Raw genomic sequence first — 25,542 nt, forward strand, 5'->3', positions numbered from 1 at the left:
GACAGAAAGAGAGGAGTAACTTGTCTAAATTCAGAAATATTGTAAGGATTGTTTGAAATTATAATTTACTGAAGAAAAAAGAGAGAGTGAGTAGCAGAAATATATATAAGAAAGTGACAAGTATGGGGATATATTTCAGTGAGGAAAGGTAAAAGGAATAAGAACTGCTTTGGGAGGAGAAAATATTTTGTGTGGTAAAGTGAGAGTTTTATCCTAACATTCAACATAGAAAAAAGAGAGAATAAAACTGTGAATGTAAAGGAGTACTAGAGTACAAGAGTAAGTTGGTTTGTGGAATATAAATCTTAGGAAATTTGTATGTGTGACTAAGCTGGATATGATTTAAAAGTTACTTAAGACTTTTCTATGGTCAAAATGAAATGTACAGGTATGGAACCAGAACCTAATTCTTAAAATAAGATTTCCTTAAAATAGTAATCTGCTTCAACAACAAAGACTGGCTTTAAAAAACAAAGATTTTGTGTTTTATCAAGATAATTTCTTGTGCCTACTACATTTTCACAACTTAAAAAAAAACTAAATATTAAAATAATTAGGGTTTCTGCACCTATCTCTTTTAATGTCAATTACATGACTACTTTATAACTCAAACTAAATGAACAACTACTACTTTACGCTATTATGATGTATTTGACAGTCTGTATATCTGTGATTAGAGGTATGAATACATCTGAGGGCTAAAGATGAGGTGTGTATGAGCTTTGTCTAAATATTATACAAGAGCTTGCAAAATTCAAGCTATAGAGGATTAATACATGCAAGGTGACTGGTAAGTGTTCTCCTTATACAGCATAAAGGGTTTTATCACTGTATATATGAGATGCACTTGTACATCAGGTAAAAAGTGTATTTGGGAACATTAGCACTGTTTCCTAAACAAAGCAGAGGTCTAAAGCTGGTCTTTGACTTTTGTCAGTGCTACTAACCTATGCAAATCTGTTCCAGGCAGACCCACATAATCATACTTGTTCTATGGAACCATGTTAAACACATTTATGTTCCCCAATGAAGTGTATAAGCTTTTGGAAATGCAAAGCTCAGGAGAGCCCTGTACCAAGCTGGTGTCCTCCCAACTGGAATTGCTTGTAAGGAAAGCCTTTTCTCAGTTCATGTTTGTGTGTTCCTAATTGTATTATGACATATTGTCTGTGAGCAAAGATGGTTCCATGTGCCCCAAAGCTTGGCATTCCAAACTGGGCCATTCTGATCATTACAAACTGAATACTTTTCTGCTCTTTTAAATTTCATTTTGCGTTTTCCTTGTAAAACTGTAACTGTCACCTATTAATGTTTTGAAGAAATGCAACTTCTAAAAAAAAATAACTTGTGTTAATTTGAGAGGATAAGTCAACACCTACAGGATACATAGGATTCCCAATACTAATACTGACCCCAATTAAATGGAAGGGGTAACTGTAAAATCACAAAAGTTAAAACTGAAACCCACTACTCCCACTTCAACACTGGTGGAACTGACCTTCTGGATGTCTAACAGTCGAGACTTGGAGATCAAAGCCAAGAAAAATAAAATAGCTAAGAAAAACGAGCCAGTGTTTTGGCTCTTGCCTTCCAAGGTCGACCCGGGAATGATGGAATCCCCCTCTAAATGCCCTGAAACTCCGATGAGTCACCTGACCTCCCCATGGGGGGGGGATCACGATGACCCTAGAGAACAGGAAGTCAACCAATGTACATTTTGCAAAGAGGAGCAGGCCATGTCCCCAAAGTCTCTAAGGGAAGTCACATATGGTCTGCAAAACCAAGGTCTTCTCATAAGTTCCTAAAATTAGCCCCTCAAGAGTCTCGACAGACCTTAACATTAGAAAGAAAAGAGGATAATTTTTAGTCAACATAGGGGTCACCTACATGGTCTTAAACACCTAGCAGGAAAGTATGGCCAGAGACAAAGGTACTAAGGTGAGGGTCAAAGGAAAGCCAAAGAACACTCACGCATGGACATTTAAAAGGGAAAGACAATGTTCCTTTTGAATGTAACTTGAGATGTGCACTCACGTTAGCCCCACCAGATATAAAACAGGGCCTATGCATAGGTGCCTTCTATTGACTATCAAAAGAGACTGCCCAAACCATAAGTTTGTCCTCAGCTAATCTGAGTTTTCAAACAGATCTTTTTTTTTTAAAAAAAAAAAAAAAGTCCAGATCTCAAAATGTATACAGATGCAAAACTATTAAGGCTTACTTGCCTGACCTCTCCTGGCTGTTAACACTGTTAGAACCTTTGGATACTATAGCTTTTAATCTCTAAGCAAAATTTGTACCTCCCAAATTATAACCATTCCATGGTCACCCTATAGCTCTTCTCAGGCTCCCAGTTGCTCCAAAAGCTTGTCTCCAGCTTAGCCCTTTTGAAACCTTATATGGCAGACTATTACTCTATGCTGGTGTTCCCTTGAGATTTTAGACAACTTGGACACCAAGACCAAGGCCCTCACTGACCTACAACAGCAAGTGACCTCTTGGCTGCTATGGTGTTATAGAACAGGTGAGTCTTTGACATGATCACTACTGCACAGGTAGTGAGTCTGCATGATGCTCCAAGAAGAGGTGGACAGATCAAGACAGGTTCAGGATAACATCCATCAACCAAACAACCAGGTATCACAATTTAGGGAGAGGCAGCCCATGGCTGGTTTTCTTAGAAACAGACTTGGTCATGGTTCTCCTGGCCTCTATCCCTTAGAGGACCATTAATCTTGATACTATTTCTGTTCAATCCCACTCTGTTTGATGAACCTCCTCAGTAAGTTTCTTTCTCCCTGCCTACAGGCCACCAATATCCAGACATCCCTGGGGTTTTCTGGGGTCTTTCAACCTATTGTACCTGAGGCCCTGCTGCCATTATGATCTCTATTAGATCATGTGGGACAAAGATTCCACAGCACTTACCAGCCACCAAACGTCTCCTTTTAGACTAAAGGAAGGAGTCCTGTAACTCCTTTTTGCAACCCCTTGACAGTTCCCAAGGACTCAGACTCTGAGAAATCATCGCCCCATGCAGTTGGAAGTAGCTAAAGAGGTGATCTGATGCCCCAAATCTGAAAGTTTCAGACTTCTTAGTCCTTCAGGGAAGAATGTTAGACTAGGTAGATAAAAGTGAGCAGGGAGATGAAAGAAAAGGGCTCACTCAATCTGAGTGACAAAAGACCACTCCACTCCACCTGAGATGATGAAACTATCTATAAAGAACTCCCCCCACATAAATCACTTCCTCCATGGCCAGATATTACCTCCTTAAAACTAATAAGAAATGCAGGTATCCAGCCTAAGGGACTTTCCAATTTTGAAACATGAGCAGAACACTGAGGCACCAAGCCATGGTGGGAAACCATGGAAGCTGCCCCAAATAAATACTTTTTGTGGGGGATAGGGATTCCAAGCAGGACATAAAAACCTAAAATGCCAAAATAAGGGGATTTCTCTCTTAGGACGACTTGCTTCATGTTCTTCCTGGAGGTATTTTCTTTCTACTAAATAAGCCCTTTGTGCCTTTTGAAGGAAGAGGAAGAGAAAGATGAAGAAGGTAAAAAGAAGAAGAAGAAGAACAATAATGACTCCTCCAGCCCTTAGCCTGTGGTGCCTGAATCTGAGTGTGAAATCTTCGTGGTCACCCATGGCACTGTTGGGCCTCCCTGCTCTTTCAGTTCTTCCTATCTAGTGCTTGGAGATTTCCCTTTATCCTCTTGTATTAATCAGTTTTGTGTCACTATAATGTAATATTCAGAGTACTTATGAAGAAAAGAGATGTTTATTTTGGTTCATGGCAGTTCACAACCAAGATCAGACAGTCTTAAGGTTTACATGTGAAGTGTCCCCCAAAAGCTCATGTGTGAGACAATGCAAAAAAGTTAAGAGGTGAAGTGATTGGATTATGGAGATATGACCTAATCAGCGCGCACTAATCACCTGTTAGGGATTAACTGGGTGGTAACTGTAGGCAGGGTGTGGTTGGAGAAGGTAGGTTATTGGCTGAATGCCTTTGGGGCATATATTTTGCCCCTGGAGAGTAGAGCTGTCTGTCCCCCTCACCTCTGTTTTTTTTATATATTTATTTTTTAGTTTTAGGTGGATACAATATCTTTATTTTTTATTTTTATGTGGTGCTGAGGATCAAACCCAGTGCCTCATGCATGCTAGGTAGGCACACTACCACTGAGCAACAACCCCAGCCCCTCACCTTTGTTTTCTAGTGCCAAGTTCTGAGCTGTTTTCCTTTGCCACACAATTCCACCATGATGCTGTACCTTGCCTCAGATCCCAAGGATTAGAGTCAGCTATCTGTGGATTGAGACCTCTGAAACCATGAGACCCAAATAAACATTCCCTCCTTAAAATTGTTCTTGTCAAGTCTTTTGGTCACAGCAAAACCTGTCTGACTAAAACAGACAGGATTGCCCCATTGGTTTGGGCCTGTGGGGAAGGCAGCATATCATGGTATGAGCATGTATTCAAATGAGTACTAACATTATGAGCCAGGAAGCAAAGAGTCTGAAAGATAAGGGTCCCACTTTCCCCTTCAAGGGCATTCTCCCAGTGACCTAAGGACCTCCCACTAGGTCCCACCTCTTAAAAGTTCTATCACCTCCTAGTAGTGCTACCCTGGAGACCAAGCCATCAACCTTTGAGAGATACTCATCCCAATTATGTCACCTCTTTTGAGCTCCTTTATGTATTTAAATTCTGGGGATATGGGTTTTTTCCTAGTGTTAGCCATGAGTTCATCCTGTCTTATTGCTTAAAGTCTGCTATCAATTCTTTTTAGTATGTCTCAGAAGGAGTCTCCAATCTCTCTTTTCTCTGATTTACTTCCAGAATTCTTGTTATGGGGGTGATCTATGTGGCATTCCTAATATAGACTGAATATCCCATCATCCAAATAAACAATACAGATACATAATTTATGTAAAATGAGTCCCAAAAAGATGTGTTTTCTTAATGATATACAATGTAAATATCAGATAGTAGCTTGAAAATTAGGGTCAGAAACCAGTAACCTTTGCATTCTTCCAAATATGTCCTTGGGATAAATTGCATTTTTATTGTATTATATTATATTATATCACTGCAATTCTATGAGACTTGTTGGAATTTTGAATGCTTCTCTTTATCATTTTAAATATGCATGTATATTATATATGGCAATTTAAGTGTTCTATAAACAAAATTCATTGTGTAAAAATGAAATTGAAAAATGTGACAACTGAATAATGCATAGAAATATGTTGCAAAATAATGTGTCTTCTAAAAGTAAATATCTAAAGCAAATCAGACCATCAAATTGGGTCTAGGACAAAGGACCCAATTTTTATGTAATATATCAATATTCCCAGAGAAAAATAAAAAGAAGAAATTCCCAAAAGCATAAGTGATTTTTAGTAGCTTTCAAATTTCTACCAAGCAATTTTAATAATATTTAGAAATCATGGCATAAAACTACTTATAGTTTTTGCAAGCAATAATTAAGATGTAACGGAAGGCTATGTTTTTCATGTCAAATGGGGTCTGAAAAAAATTGTGAAAAGGATCCTTTTGGCTTTTCTCAGCTCCCTTGAGAAAAATGCTGATAAGAAGGAAAGACAGGGAGAAAAAAATGCTAGGATTCTATAACACAAACAAGACACACAAGCCGTTTTCCTAACTTCACACTGTTCAGGAGAGTGACAAAACACCAATTTCCACAAGATGGTCTGTCTTACAAATATGGAACACTTCCCATTCAAATAGGTATCTGGGGCATTCTGGGTAAGCCAGCCAAAACGGGTAGCAGTAGCATGTAAATTAAAATAGCAACCTTCCCCATCCTGAGTATTCATCCGTTGTGCCACTGACACATTGCAGAAAGGATGCCAGACCTTCTACTGGCATAAATCTCGTGTCTGTAGCCTGCTGCGAGAGCTCTGAAAAGCACCACTTGCAGCATGTAGGGTTCCTTTGTTGGTGACATGCAGTTGAGAGGAGGAAATAACATACCATTTGGTATCCTCTGGGCAGGTCTGTGAACAGACTTGTGCTGGGTTCCTCTGCTGCTTTTTCAAGATGTTCAAGATCTGCATGTGCTTTGTGCTGCAACATGCAAGTGGCATATAAACAAACCCGTGTTGGTTTCCAGGAAAATGCAATTACCATTTTGGGAGAACCATCCCATTTGTCTCAACCCAAATGATTTGGAAAATGAAGAATTGCTGCTTGTCAGTATGGCTTGTGAGATGCCTGATCCCTAGAAGTGCAAACCTATCCTCAACTTCCTGCTATCAGACACTCTCAGCTTTCTGCCTACATCCCCTCATCCTTACCACTTCAGTGCATTCCATTCTGACTTCTGCTTGCCAGAACCTGCATTTCCTTGCCTTTTCTGGCTCCTGAAGCCTATGCTGCTCTCCCATGTGGCAGGCCGGAAGTGCTGGGGAATTAACGCCAGTTGCCCACAGTGATAATTGGTTTGATATCACACCATTTATTGGCTGCCTTCCCTTGCTTGTTTCACTTTCTGCTTCCCTGTGGTGTTTCCTCAGACCAGCTCTTAAATCAACTACATATACTTGAGTCTTTGTGTCCAGGTTGGCTTCTGGAGGAGCCAATTATCTTCTCCCAGAGGTCCTGACAACTCAGCATTTTGACAGGCTTCAAGATGACAGCATTCTAGTTGAGAAGGACATATATTAGAATTCTGCATCAATGGAGCTCACGTATTCCAATTTACTGTATATCTTCAAAGTTATTTTTGCATTCTAAGTTCAAATCCATAGCTCTAGTGTGTCTCCCTTTTCCATTGCTCAGATCAGCTTTGCTGCAAGGTTCCTATGCTTCTTGCTTGCTACAAACTCTTTAGTGCCTAAAGCATCAATAGGTGGCCTCTATACAGTGATAAAGGCATTTAGATCCAACAAATTAAATGATCAACCATTTTTAGAGGAGAACCCTAAGGAAGCTGGACGGTGTTTAGAAGCTATGAGAGGAGAAAAGGCCAAGATAGGATTAATATTATTCTATATGCTTTGGAATTTAAAATATTAGTTAAGGGCCAGACATGGTGGTATCTATCTGTATTCCCAGCAACTCTGGAGACTGAGGCAGGAGGATTGCAAGTTCAAGGCCAGCCCAGGCAATTTAGCAAGACACTCACACTCACTCTCTCTCTCTCTCTCTCTCTCTCTCTATATATATATATATATATATATATACCTCTCTCTCTCTCTCTCTCTCTCTCTATATATATATATATATATATATATATATTTATATATACACACACATATACATTTATACATATAAACACACACACACACACACACACACATATATATATATATATATATATATGCATATTATATGTATATATGGGCTGAGGATGTAGCTCAGTAGTGGTGGAACACCCTGGATACAACCCCAACCCCCAGTACCAAAAAAATATGTATCAGTTAAAAGTTTTTTTAATCTTTTGTTTGAAAGTGACAATTACTCTGGTTTCTTTCTTTTTAAAAAATATTTTTTAGTAGTAAATGGATCTTTTATTCATTTATTTATTTATATACGGTGCTGAGGATCAAACCCAGGGCTTCACACATGCCAGGCAAATGCTCTACCCCTGAGCCACAACTCTAGCCCTAGTTACTCTGGTTTCTTAGGTCTTATGAGTTTAAGAGCACATGTGATATTTGTCTTGTGCCTGGCTTATTTCATTTAACACAGTGTCCTCCAATTTCATCCATGTTGTTATAAATGACAGGATTACATTCTTTTTTTATGACTACATAATTAATAATAATGTGTTGAATATTAAAAATAGCTAGAAGAGAGGATTCTGAATGTTCTCATTACAAAAAAATGTTAAATGTAGGTAGTGAGGTATATGCTAATTGCCCTGATCAGATCATCATACAATGTATACATGGATCCAAATATCACAATGTACCCCACAAACATGTACAATTATGTGTCAATTAAAAATAAACAAAACACATGAAAATAATCATCATCATCAATACAACAAAGACCGATTGCACATTTAGGATATGAGAGGCATTATTCTAGGTGTTTCACATGTACTGATTTATTTAATTTCCACAAAGTGCTAAGAAGTGGGCATTATTATTAACCCCATTTTATGGATGGAGAAACTCAGAGGTTAAATAAAGGTGTCAGGAATCATGACTTTATGCTTATATCTAAAAGGAAAAGCAGGAATGGCAGTGAGGTAAGCTCACAGGAACTCTACTGGAGTTGTGGGGATGCTTTATTGCCAGCAAAGGGCTCTATAGTGACTGTCTCTGGGTTCTGCCATTTCTATGGATCAGGGTCTTCATCTTTGTGTTTCTGAAACTGTGCCTACAAGCCAACTTCCTCACCTTCTAATCTGCTAATCTCTTACTATCATACTAATTCAAAACTTGATCATGGTTATATTCACACCTGGCTCTTCCCCTCAAGGCCTTTGCTGTCAGCCTTCTCTTAGGAATCTTTCCTCTTCTGCTCTTAACTCCTGTCTGATTCTGTATTTGTAAAACAAATCATCTATATTTCTGTGCAGATTTTACTCCAGACCACCTCTTGGCTTCTGGTCACCTATAGATCTGCTATCCTTTGCACACTTGTTCATCTCTGCCCAATCTGGTGTGGCCTAGAGATAAAGTCATATGGTAGCAGCAGCATAAGCTCTGAGTAAGGAACTACCTGAAGGTAGGGGCCATTCAAAGGGGACCACAGGTGTGGCTGGTTGTATGACATGGGAGATGACCAACACAAAAGGAGACCTCAGGATCCTGCCAAGAATCAATGAAAATCATCAGTGTGCCTAAAGATTATGGTCATATTTGGACTTGCTTCTTCCTCCCATTGGCTTGATTTCTCTGGGAATCGGGATTCTAGAAAAGTCAAAGTGTGTTTGAAGCAAGTCGTTGTCTTCACCCCATCCCAGGGACAATGAGTGCAAGGGATGAAGTTTGGGGACACACTCGGCAAAAGACATCTAAGTCCTGTGTGTGTCTCATGGCCTGAATTGGATCTTGAAAATTATGTTAGGCTCCATGTTTAGAAAGGGGGTGGATAGGTTGATGGGCTTTCTTTCCTTTGTAAACTTTCTAAATTGGAGGAAAACATACATAAAGACAACTGCACAAATCATAAGTGTACGGTTCAGTGAATTTTTACAAAGTAAACACATCTGTGTAACTACCAGCCAGATCAAGATATATAGCAGGAGGCTTTTCTGGGGGCTCTGGAAGTGCTCATTACCATTCTGTAGTTCATAGGTCATAGGATCACAGAAGACACTTTTGAAACAATTGGGCCAACATCAGCATTTTTGCATAAACTAACCCCCAGAGTGGTCAAGTGTCATGTGCAAGGCCATGCAGCTAGAGAGCATCTGGTTTTTTGTTTTGTTTTGTTTTGTTTTTTTTTAAACATCAGGCAGTTTTTCTGCTGCTTAACTAAGTTAATGCCTGTAAGCAGACCATCTCACCTCCCCCACCTTCTCTTATTTATTTGTTTTACATATCATGTTAATTTTTCTTTTGTATTTTATGCTCACTTCACAATCACCATCCAGGACTGTTTTCTCAGGATCTTTGTGCCTGGTGCATGGAAAGACAGCTCTCTTCTGGTGTCAGTAGTCAGTGACAGCCTGTAGACATGTGGCACATGTCAGCACAGTGTGGGGTCAGTACCCCATTCCTCCATGAACATCCTCCACCATCTTTCCCACTCCAATTAACATTCTGAGACATTAGAACTCATTCCATTAAGTTCTCATGTAAAGAGATGCTAGCTGGCCACTAGGTTTTGTCTTCACCTCCATGATATAGAGGTGGGACTGGCGAGCAGTTGCCTAGCCAGAGGTCCATTTTCCATACCACCCCCTGATAAGGGTGGCCATTAGAATACAGGTGATTACCAGTGAAATGTAAGCAGAAACATTTTTGCACTTCTAAGCTAAGGTGTTTAAGCAGCAAAAGTGACTTTTGCATAGTCCCTTTCTTTCCCCATCTACTTGACCCTAAGGGCCTTGAGCAAGATAGAAAGAGCTTGAACCTCTGCAGGAGGCAGTGGAAGACTACCAGCTAAGCAAGAGCCCTGGCATTGGACTTGACATTAGTGAGAAATAAATGACTAGTGGGTTGATATACTGAGATTCTAGTGTTGCTGTAACTAATCCAGTTACAGCAGAGATGGAGGAGGGGATCAATTCTCAGAGCCTAGTTTTTTTGTTTTTTTTTTAAACTCTGATTTTTCCAGCTGTTGCAGAATCCCTTTCTTTTATAGGAAGTATAATTCTTACACATTATATGCAGAAAGATAAGGTACTGACCTTTTTATAAATAAGAAAATATTTCCTAGAATCATGTACCTTTTTCAAGATTGTTTTTAGGAATCCTTATAATAGCAAAGGGAAGTTCGTCCTCACAGAACAAGGAAAGCCCTGATTTTGATTGCTGGGTTCAGCTTGCATTTCCTTATTTGCTAAAACATTGGACCATCACCTGTATCTGTGATACAGTTTTTATCAATGGGAATGCAAATTTCTCTTTTGGAAAGCTTTTCAATAAGAATGTGACCTTTATTCATAGTGTTTTCTCACCCATTTAAACAAGACAAGTTTTTCTATAATGGAAACATTTTTTAAATGATGCAAAATATGATAAGGAAACATCCTTTATGGTGCTAGTATTGGGAAAGAGGAATAATAAACAATGAAGGTACTATTTTATCAATTTTTCATGTATATAACTACATTTTCTTGGGGGCACTGAGAAAATGGCTGCTAGCACTAGACTGCCAGAGTTCAAATCCTTTCTCAACCATGTATAAGCCAGGGGACCTTGATCAAGTTATTAAATTCTTCTGTGTCTCAGTGTTTCCATTTGTAAAGTGAAGCCCACCATACTTACCTCTTAGTCTTTTGAGGATTCACTTATTTAATGCAGGTAAAACTGTTAACATTGTGTCTAGCACATATGAAGCCTTCAACAAATGTCAGCTATTGTGCCTAAAATGCTTTGAGACTCTGATTTGCCTGTGGTATAGCTGGATTTATGCCAGAATATAAAAAGAAAACCAAACAATTGCCTTTCTGGGTCAGATCTGTAGTCCTTTCTGCTTCTTCAGTGAATACTAAAAGGTAACTTCACAGAGCTAGGAATGGGGAGAGAAGATACAAATACCCTATGCAGAAGAATTCCAAATAAATTGTGTAGCTACTCTGCCCTCCTTCCTAAGAGCACAGTAGGGAAAGAAGGGAGGAAAAAGAAACTTTCCAGTGGAGAAAGCTGACAAACACTTCTTTGGCCAAGTGACCAAGGCCAATTATCAACAGTCATAAATCATGTTGCTGGTATGTACCTCTGATATGATATGATAAAAATAGCACTTTCCTCTGTGATATTCCCCCCACAAACCCATAAGCCCAGTCTAAGCATGAAAAAAACACCAAATTGCAATAGAGGATCAACCTATGATATACTTGACCAGTACTCCTTGAAACTATCAAGGTCATCAAAAACAAGAAAAGTCAGAAGTTGCCACAGCCAAGTTGAGCATAAGAAGACATGACAACTAAATATGAGGTGGTGCCCTGATATCCAGAAAATGACATTAATTAAAAGCCAAGAAAATCTGAATGTACTATGGGCTTTAGCTAATTATAATGATGTATTGATATAGATTCACTCATTGTAACAAATGTACCATACTAATGTAAGGTGTCCATAAAAGAAGAAACTGTATACAAGGGATGTATGGAAACTTTTTTGCAGTATCTGCTCAAATTTTCTGTAAAACTGTTCTAAAAATAAAGCACAATTGATCTTCATTATTAGTATTAGCTATATTCTATAAAGTCACCAACAACAATGACTTGGCAAATATTGAGTTACAATCTCTAACTGGAGCTTCTGGTCACAACATTTTGGAATCATAAATAACCTTGTTTTATATGTGTTTATGTTTGAAGATGCCTTAGTTAATACATATTATTGACTTAATAACATTGAACTCATAGCTTACAGCTCTAATTCTGGCCTGGAGGAAAGTTACCTAACACCTGGGTTTCTCCATCAGACACATCACAGCTTTCTTGTATTTAGGGACACTAGATAACACTACAGAACTTGTTTTGGAGGCCATTTTAAATGGTGAAATCACCAACAAAAAGCAAAAATGTGGCATTAAATAGACCACAAGAAGGACACTTGTTCATACTCCAAGAAGTAAAGCAAGAAGACAGAGTAAAACCTTGGTTGACCTCAGCTAGGAATGTATGCGCTGAACAATTGAATTTTTTAAGAGCTCTGCACATGTGCATGCTCATGAATGACCAGTATAGGTTTTGGTATTACAAATAATTTTAGGAAGTAAGAAAATTCACAAATACAGACTCTGTAAATAAGAATCAACTATATATTAATATTTAAAAGCCTTTAAGTATGTTCCATAATAGTCTTAAGTTCTCTCCATAATCCTCCATAGATCTCTCTTTCTTGAGTTTACCTAGTATTCAAAAATGTATTTATTTATGTATTTATCTGTTTATCTACCTATTTAGCCTACTCCTATGCTGTCCAATATGGTATCTATTGAGCCACATGTCGCTATTGGTACTTGAAATGTTACTGACCCAAATTGAGATGTATTATAAGGATAAACACCAGATTTTGAATGTAAACTATCTCATGAATAATTTTATATTGATTATATATTGAAATGTTAATATAATTAAATAAACCATATTATTAAAATTAATTTCACCTGTTTCTTTGTACTTCTATAATGTAGCTACTAGAAATTTTAAAATTATACATGTTACTTGCATTTTACTTCTTTGGGACAGTGCCAATGTATATCATCTCAGGGAATATGAATTCCATCAAAATATTAGTAATATAGGAAGAACATAAGATTACAGAATCATATTAGACCATTTAATCCCCTCCTTTTAAGAAGCTAAGTCTCAGGCAGGTGAAGGGTCTTGTTCAAGTTCAGCCAGTCAATGGTTGGCAGAGCAGCATTCAGACTGCACTCTACTCTCTTCCAGTCAAATTTCATTTACCTAATCTTGTCTGTCTACCCTTACCTACCAATAAATAAAATTCCACAGCCTACATAATCCTTTAAGAGAAAAGCAAGATTGGCGGCTCCTGAATTAAAAGAGACCATTTCATGAAATCTTGCTAGTTTTCTGTAAGTAGGGCTGCCAAATTTATAAATGAAAAATATAAGATTCCCTGTTAAAGTTTGCATTTCAGATAAACAACGAATAACATTGAAATAAAAGTATGTCCCAAATATTTCATGGGACACACTTACACCAAAAAATTATTCCTTGTTTATGTGAAATGCAAATACAACCAGGCATCCATGTTTTTATTGTAAGTGTATTCCATGCAAGATTTGGGGGCACACTTAACTTTTAAAAAATTTTGTTGTTTATCTGAAATGCAAATTTAACTGGTGTCCTCTATTTAATCTGGCAACCCTACCATAAAGCCTTTGAGGAAAGAACTGATTTGCTGATTTCTTCCAAGCAGTTATCTTTCTGTGCTCCACCGAGGAAGAACCCAAACTAGTGAGTCATTCATCAGCTCCATAATAAAACACGGAATCTCCAGACTTGCCTTCCCATCTGCAGGCTATCTCAGCTGTCAATGCTATCTTTCCAAACAGCCAACTTACCCGGGAATCATGCCGCAGATCTCAACTGTCCTTCCCAACCTTTATAATCAATTTGAGTTGGGCAAGATGCCAGCTTAAAAAAAAAAAAGTCACAGAACCAACTCTTGTAACTATGGAGATAAGAGAGAGGAAAGGAAAAACCCAAGGAAACAGACATGCTTTCCTCTTCTTTAAAGAAGCTCTTTTAAATGGAACAGGCAGCATTCGGTACAAAGGTACAAACATGCCAGCCATTTCCTGGATATGCATTCATATTAAAGAGAGCAAGACAAAAGTTAACTGAATTTTGTATTTGGTAGTCTTTTTTTCCTTTCATAACCATTATGTTGCGATATACTCAGGGGATGATGGAAATGGTCCTGGGTGCAGGCAAAAGAGGGGTATATACAATAAGGGGTTCATTGCCTGTAGAGAATTTAAAAACAATAATAAAACTGACTAAAAGTCGCTCTGCTTTTTATTACTCCAATGTTCTGGCCATTCTAAACAATGTCATTGATAAAATATTCCTCCAACTGCACATGCACCCCTTCCCTGATCCCACACTCTTCTCATTTTAAGCAATGCCATCAACTTTTTATAAAAAAAGAAAACTGCCTTTTGGGGCCTCTTTGTTTTGTTGGGTTTGGGGGTCTGTGAAAGGTAGAAAGCAGGAGAGAAGAGCTAGAAGGGGATGAGATGCTTAAGCAATCAAAAGAGCAAGAGTTATGAGTTTCAGTGAGTAGGAATTTCCTTCTCATAGCGTCTGTATCTTGAGGTTCCCAAGGAAGGAAAGGCAATATTATAGTAAAAGGAGCACTGGATTAGGTGTCCAAAGACCTGGGTTCATGCTGTGACTTCCTATCTGGATAGGTGCAGGTCTTCTCTGAGCCTCCATTTTCTCTCCTAACAGAAAGATGCTCTAACCACTCCCCTCTCTGCCTGTTTCACCTGTTTGTCTTGTGCAGTTAAATGATAAAACATGTGAAATAAAGTGGTTTTTTTCCAACTGCAAGGTGCTTTGCTGATATAAATCATGATTTATTTTATTAGGGAATAAAATAACAGTAGCTTAAACAAAACAGAAGATCCAGTTAGGTAAAAGTCCAAGTTTGAAGGCAGTTGATAGGGTCAGGATAAACTTCCTCCCAGAGGTCACCTAAGGACCCCGATTACTTCCTTGTTATTGCCCCCATCATCCCCATCATTCCATGAGGTGATTTTTTTAACTTGAAGATTGAAACTGAACTACCACCTACCATAGCCTCATTCTTACCCACAAGACAGAAAAACAATAAGTGGAGGATGAGCAGCTCCCTTTAAGAATATGAACTGGACATTAGACACATCACTTTTACTCCCTTCTTATTGGTTAAAATTTAGTCACATGGTCTCTCATTGGTGCTATGTAGGCTGGGAAATGTAGTCTGTAGCTGGACAGCCATGTATCCCACTAAAACCTTCAGGATCTATTGTCAAAAGTTGAGAATGGATGTGGTATTGGTAATGTGCAGTTCTGCAACAGTTATTACTTTTCAAGTTAGTGGATAAAAAGTTGTTTGTTTTATTGTTTTAGGGAGTAAAGCAAGATTAAAATCCCATCTTTCCAAAGTGGCTGATGAATTGTGGACATACATCAATGTAAATTATCCTTGCTTAAATGGGAAATGGATTTCCAGAGTAGTAGATTTTTAAAAAACTTTTATCTGGAGACTGTATGACTATTCTCAGGAGACCTTGTCAGTATGAGTTGGGGCATATCATGTAAGTATAGCCCTGTGCCTCTTGGGGACCAGGCTCAAATCCCAGGAGAAACAAGGAAATGAGGCCACCATGCTATTGTTCTGACTCTATCCAGTCACTCAGAGAACTCATAACTGAGAAAGTGGTACATCATCTGGTTAGTGCCTTCTCATCCTTGAGGCCTTGTGTCACTGCCTCCATAATTAAACACAGACCATTAACTGTAACCCACTGCACCCACATCAATTATGCCAGTTTGGATAACAGCCACAGAAACCCTTCTTCCTGTCTTCAGTCTCTCTGGAAATGATGCCGGTCACAGCACACAGGTATAGTTAGAATTGCCTTGGCTTTTATAAGATGTCAAATTAGCAAGGCTGTTATGCCATGATGGAACAGAAGCTTTATTCTTCCATATGCTGATTAAAAGGTAATTTAACCTCTTCCAAAGGTGGTCGAGTTAATCCCCAGCAGTATTGACATTGTGTTAATGAGAAATTGCTCTCTAGAGTGGTAAATTAGCCCTCTGAGACTAGTATGCAAACCCATCTTCACTGGATGGCCGGGGCTTAAAGAGCAAACTTGGTTTCATCACCTTCTGCCCCCCTCAATTAAATCTGCATGAACTGATGCACTTTGTCTGAAATCCTGGATCTGTGCAGACCAAAATGCAAACTTATAGCCTATTCAGTAATGCTGCTTTCTTGCATGTGCTAGGCCAAGCTGACTATAGCTCAGAGGTAATGAGGCTACTTAATCCACCTCATTTTTAAGAAATAAACTCAATTCACCATGAGAAAGGAGAAAACAAAACCAAAGGGTCTTAAAATGCAGGAGAGCTTTGATATTCACTTGATCCAATATTTTCATTTTTTTATTGGTAAACTGAGGCCCAGGGAGATGAAATACTTTGGCCAGGGATGCAGGAAAGTTATACAGCAGTGATGAACTAGAACTCATTTCGCAAACAATGGGGTCACTTTTTTTTAAACCCATCTCTATTCATCCTATGAGGATTTGTATTACTAGCTACATACCTATGTATTACATATTTGTATTACTAGCTACATACCAGTTTTCTCATCATCTAGACATACTCATTCTACACTATGGTTTTCTTTCCAGGTGAATAAGGTATTCATCTTGCTCAAAAATAGAAGCCTGACTTCATCTAGTACAGCAGACATAAGTTTCAATCTGCAAACTTCAGTGAGAAAGAAAGACTACATCTCTTTATTCTCAATAAAGTCCAAACCCAATCCTGCCAAGCTGGTGGGAAATTCAACCACAGATATTCTTGGGCTCTTTCTCTCACTCCCTGGCATGTGCCAAGGATGTGGGTTTCAGGCAGTCCTAAGACATCAGGACGGCCTTCTGGATCTTGGGCAGTCCAGAACTATCGCTGATATGTCACAGAGCCATCCCAGAGTGTCCCTTCAGTCCTTCAGATTCTGCAAGGCTATTGTCTGTGCAGGGAACTGGGGAAGCCCTAAATTCTGGGAGCCTATACCATGATCCAGCCTCCTTTCTTTAACTCAGTTTTCTGAAACCCACCTCCTCTTGTGAAATTTTCGGAATGCAAAATACAGGCACTTGTGGCTCTGTGGGCTCTTAGATTTGTGTGTCTTACACCCAGATGCAAGAATTTTATTTTAGTCTTAGGGAAAACCTTCTTATTTTCCTCAAAACTATTCTCTCTCTCTCTCTCTCTCTCTCTCTCTCTCTCTCTCTCTCTCTCTCTCTCTCTCTCTCCCCCCCCCCACTGTCTAAGACACCATTATAATTCATGGAGAGGTGGAGGCGTCCAAAAGCCAGGAAGGAAAATGTTTTGTAGGTGGCTTCTACACTTTTTCTAACTCCAAACTTTTGTGTGGCAAGAAAGCAGAGTGGAGGAAGAAAACAAAAGAATCCAGGAAGGGGAAATATGAATTATTTCTCAACAACTTATACAGCAGTCCCCCCTTATTGGTATATTCACTTTCCATGATTTCCATTCATTACAGTCAAATGCAGTCGGAAAATATTAAATAAAAAATTCCAGAAATAAACTATTCATAAGCTTTAAATTGCATTCCATTCTGAGTAACATGATGAAATATCATACCATCCTATTCCATTTAGGATGTCAGTCATCTCTTTGTCAAGCATATCCACATCTTATATGCTACTGCCTGCTAGTCATTTAGCAGTCATCTCAGTTATCAGATCAACTGGTGCAGTATCACAGTGCTTGGATATATGGTTTGGTATCATCATGGGTGTCAAGCATTCACTAGGGTGGGTCTTGGACTATATTTCCAATGAATAAGGGAGAACTACTATACTGTACAGGGAGATTTAAAGTTCCATAGAAGGAGGAAGAACACAAATTCCAATTCAGTTTCCCTGGGGAAAGAACACTGGAGAAAAATTGTCCCAGTTCCATCTTGCAAAAGGATGAAAACCACACAGTCATTTCTTTGCAATGAGAGAGGCCACTAAATGACCTCAAAATGCAGCAATATCTGCACTGGCACTTTGGTCTTCCTCACAATTTTATTACTCCTTAACTCCTTGCCACCTGGCTAGAGATGCCTGATTCCTCTGTGGAAGGTCCCCACTGATAAATTTATCCAATCCAGTGACTAAATCTTAGTTTGCATCCTCTTTGACCTTCTCCTCCTCTTTAAAACTCTTTGGGGAATGGTTGGTGACATCTTACTGCTTCTTCCTCTATCAGGCTCATTTCCATACTGAAGTGTTTTTTCCCTTTCATTTCCACGAACAAAAGACATTTTCTAGAGAGTTGACCTTGGCCACCTTCTCTTTGTCTTTTTTCTTTCTCTTTTATTTAACCTGTTCCTATAACTTTATTGTCTTTCAACTTGTTTCTCTAGCCCCACTTAATTTCTTGAATTCTGATCCAGAATCCCAACTGCTCTTTGGTTGTTTCCCAGTAGATGTGCCTCAATACCTCAGACCTTCCATGTTCAAAACTAACTCCTCTTTCTTCCCGAAATTGGATTCTCTCTAATTTCTTTGTTCTATTAATACATCACTATTCTTCCAAATTTTTTATTCATCTTTGACTCATATTCCCATTCTCCTTACATTCAATACTGTTTAAATCTAAGTAGATTTTACCTCCTCAGTGGAATATTACAGGTATGACAAACACTGAATTATGTGAAACTATTCCGTATTTCTGGAATATTTGCTTCCATTAATGCAACGTATTATGGTAACCATGGTTATCATTTTGGCCTTGTTTTTTGTAATTTCTTCTACACAAATATGTTTTTATACAAAAGAGATAATCCTGTTTTAAACTTGTTTTGTCACTATGCCATGAACATTTTCCTATGTTATTAAATGTTATTTTTATAGTAATTCTTAAATTTTGAGTGGGTATCAGAATTATTTGAGGCTACTTGTTAAAAATGTATTTCCCTGTACCCTCCTCCAGAATCCCTGATTCAGTATTCTGGGTAAGGCCCAGAAACCTGTAAGTATATCTAGCATCCCAGAGGATTCTAATACATGATGTTTTCAGATTCCAGTTTGAGAAACACTGTTAGAACAGCACAGTTTTAAAAGATTGCCTCATTTTCCTCTGTTGACATTTACCATGATTTAGCTACCAATCCCTACTGACATATATTTAGGCTGCTTTCCAATTTCTTAATATTATTATTAGTTCTGTGCTGACTTTACATCTAGGCTGTCTTCATCACTCCCGCTCCACCTACTCACACATACAAATTTTCTCTAAATTCCTAGAAGTAGAATTCCTGGGTGTAAAGGATATGCAAAATTATAATATGGTCAGTGTGACACATTACATATTATTCTATTGCTCATTATATAATTATGTAGTATATCAATTAATATGTAACATTAATTATAGTACATAATATTATATCCTTTAATGTAATATGCTAATTGATTATAATGTTAACTATATAATAAACAACCTAGTAATACATAATATATTAATTTGTACATGTTTGGGTCAAGTTTTCTTTGGACCTTGCACAAGAATTACTTTTATCTACATTAATTTCATCAGGTTACATTTCATCCACTATATCCAGAGTAGTGATATTTTTGTATTCCTACTTTCCATTAAAAGTATTTGCTGTGCTTCTGATCTCCTGCATATCTGATGCATGACTTCCTTACTTACATTTAAACCAAGGATGGGGAATAGTGAATGTGATAAAATCAAGAAACAACTTACTGCTCTAAAAGATACCTATATTACTTAGCATTATTGATCATTCTTCAAACATTAATAATAGCTCTAATAGAGACTGCCTTATGATTCCCTGTCTCATCCAATTATAAGGTCATAGGGACAGAATTTACCACATTTTTTGAAGTGCACATCCACTGCCTTCTAACTCTTGACTCTGGTCTACCAATCAAAGGAGAAAAGTAGGTTGTATTCATTTTCTGTTTTCCTCTTAGTGCTGTTTATCATAAATTCATAACACTGTAGTGGCATATGACTTAAAGCAGTTCATGTGTCTGAGGGGGCACTGAGGACTCTGTTCATCTGTTGAACTTGCTTTGGATCTTTGGGTCAGCTAAACTGGCTGGACTTAACTAGTTATAGTTCATATCATTATTATTGTAGGTGTTGAAAAATGTTTAATTTTTAAAAGCTGCACATACTGTTCCAAGGTTGGGTAAGCTTGGCTTCATATTGAAAAACATGGCATTCATAAACTAAAAAAAAGTCTCATTTACTAGTCTTTTTGGAAAGATGCCTCCACCTTTAATCTGTAGAGATGTCTTAAAGGAAGTGAAGAATGTTTGAGGTTAGCATTACCTGGGCAGCTAGAAGACCTGAAAGCATTGAGATATGAAATAGTCACTAAACCCTTATGAAATATAGTCACTGAACCCTTATTCTTCCCTAGACCATTGACGACTATCCATTGCAGCTTGTCTAATCTTTATGTGAATTAGGAATACACACCCCTTTGGGGCATCTGCTCTATATTAGGTGGAAGGACTTTGACTTTGGCCCCCCTGGGCTCCCTCCACCAGGTGCCCTTGCAAGGGGCTCAGCCTGTAAAATCCTGAAAGGAAGAGTAAAGAGAGCATAGAGAAGAAAAAGAAGGCTTCATGGCAAAGAGAAGAGGTTGGAGGTGAAAAGGGGAAAGAAACATAGGAGGGATATAGGTTGCCTGGTAGTGTTAATGATGACAGCAATAATAATAATCTCTAACATCAATTGAACCATAAATGTCCAACAATCTGTTAAATGCTTCACATCTATTCTCCTAACTATTCTGAAACATGAATATGATTATTCTCCCCATCTTGTTGCCAGAGAAACCAAAGCACAGAGAGGCCAAGAAACATGCCCAGTATCACAAAGTTATTAAATGGTCTAACCAAGATTTCAACCAGGCCATCCAATGCTTCTTCTTAAGCATATAAAGTACTTACCACAGAGCACTTGATGAGACACACCAAACACTACCTTCTAGGTATACATGCAGTATGTGCTTGTGCATGCACATACCTGCACACACACACCATGACCAGGACAGAACTTCCAGGACCATAGTTGTTACCATGTGTACATAAATGAGTGGACCCCAAGAGCCTCTCCTTGTGCTTATTTAAAAAATAGTATTTTAATGAAATGGACTTTTGAGTAGCTAATTATCTCATCCTAGTTTGCCTGGTACTTCATCAGTTTTAGCAGCAGAAGTCCCATGTCTTCTCAGGTAGAGGGGAAACCCATCTAAACTGGCATTCAGAGAATTTTATCCCATTCACTATTTCCCATCCTTGGTTTAAATGTAAGTATGGAAGTCGTGCATCAGGTATGCAGGAGATCAGAAACACAGCAACCCGTCTACCCTGGCATTCTTGACACTATCCTAGTGTCAAGATCCAACTGTATATTTTGTTATTTCTTCTCACTGAATACATAAGGGGGCATTGTAGCCATTCAGTCATGCAGTCCCCAAAATATTGATTAAGCACCTAATTGGAGGTGTGACTGCTGCCCAAAAACCTAGCACTGACGATAGTATAGGGTAATAGGAAAGTGAGAAACCCTCTATAATCCGCCAAAAGAAAGAATAAGATATATATTTAAATGAACAAATGCTCACATTGAACTCACTATATGTCAAGCACTGTAATGGGTACCTTTACATTTTAACTCAATTACATAAGCATTCTATGGGACAGCTACTATTATTGCCATCCCAGTTTAAAGAAAATGTAGGCAAAGAGAGGTTAAGTACATTTCTTTCCTGTCATCACATAGCTAGTAAGGGGCACAAAGCAGGGTTTGAACCCAGGAAGACCCTCATTGCTCCAGGGTCCATGCACTTAATTTCTATGCTCTGCTTAGGCTCAACAAAAGGGTCTAATCCCTATCAAGAAGTCTGCATGTCCTCGGTCTCTCTGGCCCTGCTTAGAGGTTCTTCCCTAGCCCAGAGGGTCTCAGCCTTGGTTGCACATTAAAATTAACTGGAAAGTTTAAAAAATAATACTGCTTTCCCAGAGTCCTACTTGCAGAGATTTTTGTTTCATTAAGTTGCTTTGGCCTGGGTGTTTTGATGTTTAAAAGTTCGCTGCAGGAATCTTATGCATAGCTGGGTCTAAGAACAGAGATGGTTAGATCATCACCCTTTAGCAAGCTGGGTTACCTAGTCTTCTAAGCCAGCATGCCTCAAATGTTAATGTGCATTTCTCTCAGCTGAGGACCTCATTTAAATGCAGATTCTGATTCAGTAGGTTTGAGGATGGGGGAACCTAAGATATAATGTTTCTAACAAACTCCCGAGTGGTGCTAAGGTTGCTGGCTCATGAACCACATTTTAAGTATGAAAGATTTTGATCCAAAGTGTGGTCTTTAGACCAGAAGCCTGCAAATCCCCTGCTTGTTAGAAATGCAGGTGCTTGGGCCCCATTCCAGACCTACTGAGTCAGAATCTGCCTTTCATATACTATAGAGTTGGAGAAACTGCTCAAAGCCTGAGTTCCTCCTCAGGACTGGGAACAAGTTACAAATGTGCTAAGATATTGTCATCCCTGGGCTCTTCAGAACTTGGACAGTGATTTCCAAGGTCCAGCTGCAAGCAGCCTCACTGACCCCATGTGTGTCTAAATATTATAGGTTTTAATGCTGGCCATCAAGTAGAAAATGTTGGTAAGCCCTGCAGTAATAGAGTCTTGCCTCCCCTTTCCCTTATGCCCCAAGCAAGTCTTTACTCACCCTATTACTCCCACCTGGGCAACCTTTGGTCAGCCTCATCCAGTTCCTGAAGGTTCAGCTCATGGTCTAATCCTCCTCCATGTAAACATTCCTATTTCCACATGCCCATTTTAACCTGATGGACATTTTCTTTCATAAAACAAACACTTATAAACCCTTAACATTATTAATTCATCTAATTCATGCTTTACAGGTCAGGAAAACAGGCACAGAGCAGTAGGATAAGTTGCTCAAGGTCACACAGCTAGTGAGTGGAAGTGTCAAGAAAACAAACTAAGGTAATCTGGGTTCAGAATCACCATACTGAACACAACCCTATGATTCCTTTCATTATGTGGGACTTACAGATCTTTCACTCCAATATCTGCCTCTATTGTCCCATGACCTTCTTACTCTATGCATCTTTGTGTCTTCTCCTGTCCTCAAAAGGACAAAAGTCATTAGATTAGGGCCCCACATGAATCCAATATGGCCTTATCTTCACTAATTATAATTGCAAAGATACTATTTCCAAATAAGATCACATTTCAAGGTGCCAGATGGACGTGAACTTTTTTGGTAACTGGGGGAAACACTATTCAATCCAGCACATGAGGGCATATAGATTGTTTCAGGGGAAAAGTATCTCTTCAAAATTCTCAGCCACACACACTTTCAAAATACTATTGAGACCTTGGGACCTGTGACTGACACCCTCTAAATTCATCAGAGGCACAACCCAGGGAGCAGTTATAAGTTTTGATCAACTGACTGCAATTTCTTCTTCAGCATCAAATGGCATCGTTTTCCACTTCTGCCCAGTGTTCAACATCTGATAGTGCTTGCAGGTTCTCCTGAGAAAATCCATTAGATTGATTTAATGTGTACAATAGGTGCAATCAAACCTGCCATTTTGAAGGTTTGGCAGGCAGCAGGTACAATGACAAACTGTCCCTGATGGAGTGGTCCTGCAGTGCTATGCTAGTGGATAAGTGGAGAAGCAGCTGATGCTCAGCAGAAGCAGCCTACGGCATACAGTATTGCACTGGCAACCTGTGAGGAAAACCCACTTGGATGTCAGAGTTCCTCTATGAAGCATCCAAATAGCTCTTGGATCAGCTAAGAAAGAATCTTGTCACCAGCATCCCAAGGTCATGGCATGGATATTCCAGATCAAGACCAATTGAAGCAAAGTACAGAGGTATATTCCAAATTCAGGAGAAGAACTAAAGACAGTAATCCCACTCAGAAATCCTAGCAAGGGAGCCAGCACATGCCTTGTTTCACACACAATAATGTGTGGGTTTTGAATGAGGCAGTAGCACAGCAGTAAAGAAGTGGAATAAGAGTAGAAGCTACTGCCAGGCACAGTGGTGCATGCCTGTAATCCCAGCGGCTTGAGAGGCTGAGCCAGGAGGATTGTAAGTTCAAAGCCAGCCTCAGCAACTTAGCAAAGCCCTAAACATCCCTGTGTTCAATCCCTGGTGAGTGAGTGAGTGAGAGAGAGAGAGAGAGAGAGAGAGAGAAAGAAGAAGAAGAAGAAGAAGGAGGAGGAGGAGGAGGAGGAGATCAAACAAGTGGAAAATTTGGGAAATATGAGTGAAAAAAATGATCAAAATGGGTAAAAAATGAATTTGAGGGTTTTCCATTCTTAAGGAATGGCACTGATGACAAAGTTACTCCCTAGGGTGAATGGTAGCATTACTGAGTACAAGAAATTTAACTCTGGGGGCTGGGGTTGTGGCTTAGCAGTAGAGCACTCATCTAGCGTGTGTGAGGCACTAGGTTTGATCCTCAGCACCACATAAATATAAAATAAAGATGTTGTGTCCACCTATAGCTAGACAATACATTTTTTTTAAAGAAAGAAATTTAACTCTGTAAAGTGTTTCTAACATAGGGCCCTGAGGAAAGGTGGGTATTTGGACTATTCTAAATTAAACTAACCCATTCTCTCTTTATGACTTTCATCACTGCCATACCTGAAGAGAAAGACAATGAAGGACTTGATGTCCCAGATTGCCAAAGAACCATTTCAGTTCCAATTGTCACAAAGATCTACAAGTAAAGGTAAAATGCAAATTTCTTGATCCCTGTAGCTCAGTGAAACTCTTGGATCTGGCTCACAGTTCTGAAAGCCCAGAGGAACACACAGATGGCCTTTCAGAACAGAGAGCTACAGAAAGCACAGAGAGCTGACAAAATGTCTTGAAGTCATGCAGCACATGTGAGAAAAGACCAGGCACCAGGACTATCATTCATGGAAGGACAGGCCACCTTGTCACTTGTTTTCACTGTGCCTGAAGATTAAAGAAGCCTGGGATTTTATGCCTTCTTTGCAAGAAGATTCAGCTGGTTATTAAGGTTTTTATGGCATAGCTGAATCGGCAAGTTGCAGAGAAATGATAACCAGGGCCAGGTCAGGGATAAAACCATCAGTATTGAGCATCTCCAGTCAGTGTGAACCCCCTGCCCCCCCTGCATCCACTTAGTTATTCATGCAAACGTCTATGTGCCAGGATATTTTTTGCCTTCTAAATTCATATAAATTTGAGAGTGAATCTCTAGATCTGGGGGCTCCATATTCTTCATCCAAAAAAGAAGTCCTTAGGCAGGAACAATTACAAAGACAAACAAAAATATATTCATTCACTAAATTATCTGAAGAATAACCTTTTCCCGGGTGGATTTTACTCCCTACCTTTCTTTCCTATTCTATTAGAAAATGCTCTTAAGCATAAAATCCTTAGCAGCTACAAGAAAAACACTAAAGCTAACAATAAAAAAATAACTAACATGATGTTATGAATCGCTTTTCCTTGTAGTCAAGCTGCATGGTTCTGAGAAACCAAAAAGAAAAGTAAGATTCTTGGAAAAAACAAGATATCAGTTTCATGTATGCCTAGAAC

At 38.8% G+C, this 25,542-nt stretch overlaps 1 pseudogene; it reads left to right on the forward strand.

Annotated features, from left to right (window-relative positions):
* Positions 1-23,428: 23,428 nt before the first annotated feature.
* Positions 23,429-25,012, forward strand: LOC143639520 (protein Mdm4-like; annotated as a pseudogene).
* The last annotated feature ends 530 nt before the right edge of the window (positions 25,013-25,542 follow it).

Source organism: Callospermophilus lateralis, chromosome X (genome assembly GCF_048772815.1).
Source record: "Callospermophilus lateralis isolate mCalLat2 chromosome X, mCalLat2.hap1, whole genome shotgun sequence".
NCBI classification, from domain to species: domain Eukaryota; kingdom Metazoa; phylum Chordata; class Mammalia; order Rodentia; family Sciuridae; genus Callospermophilus; species Callospermophilus lateralis.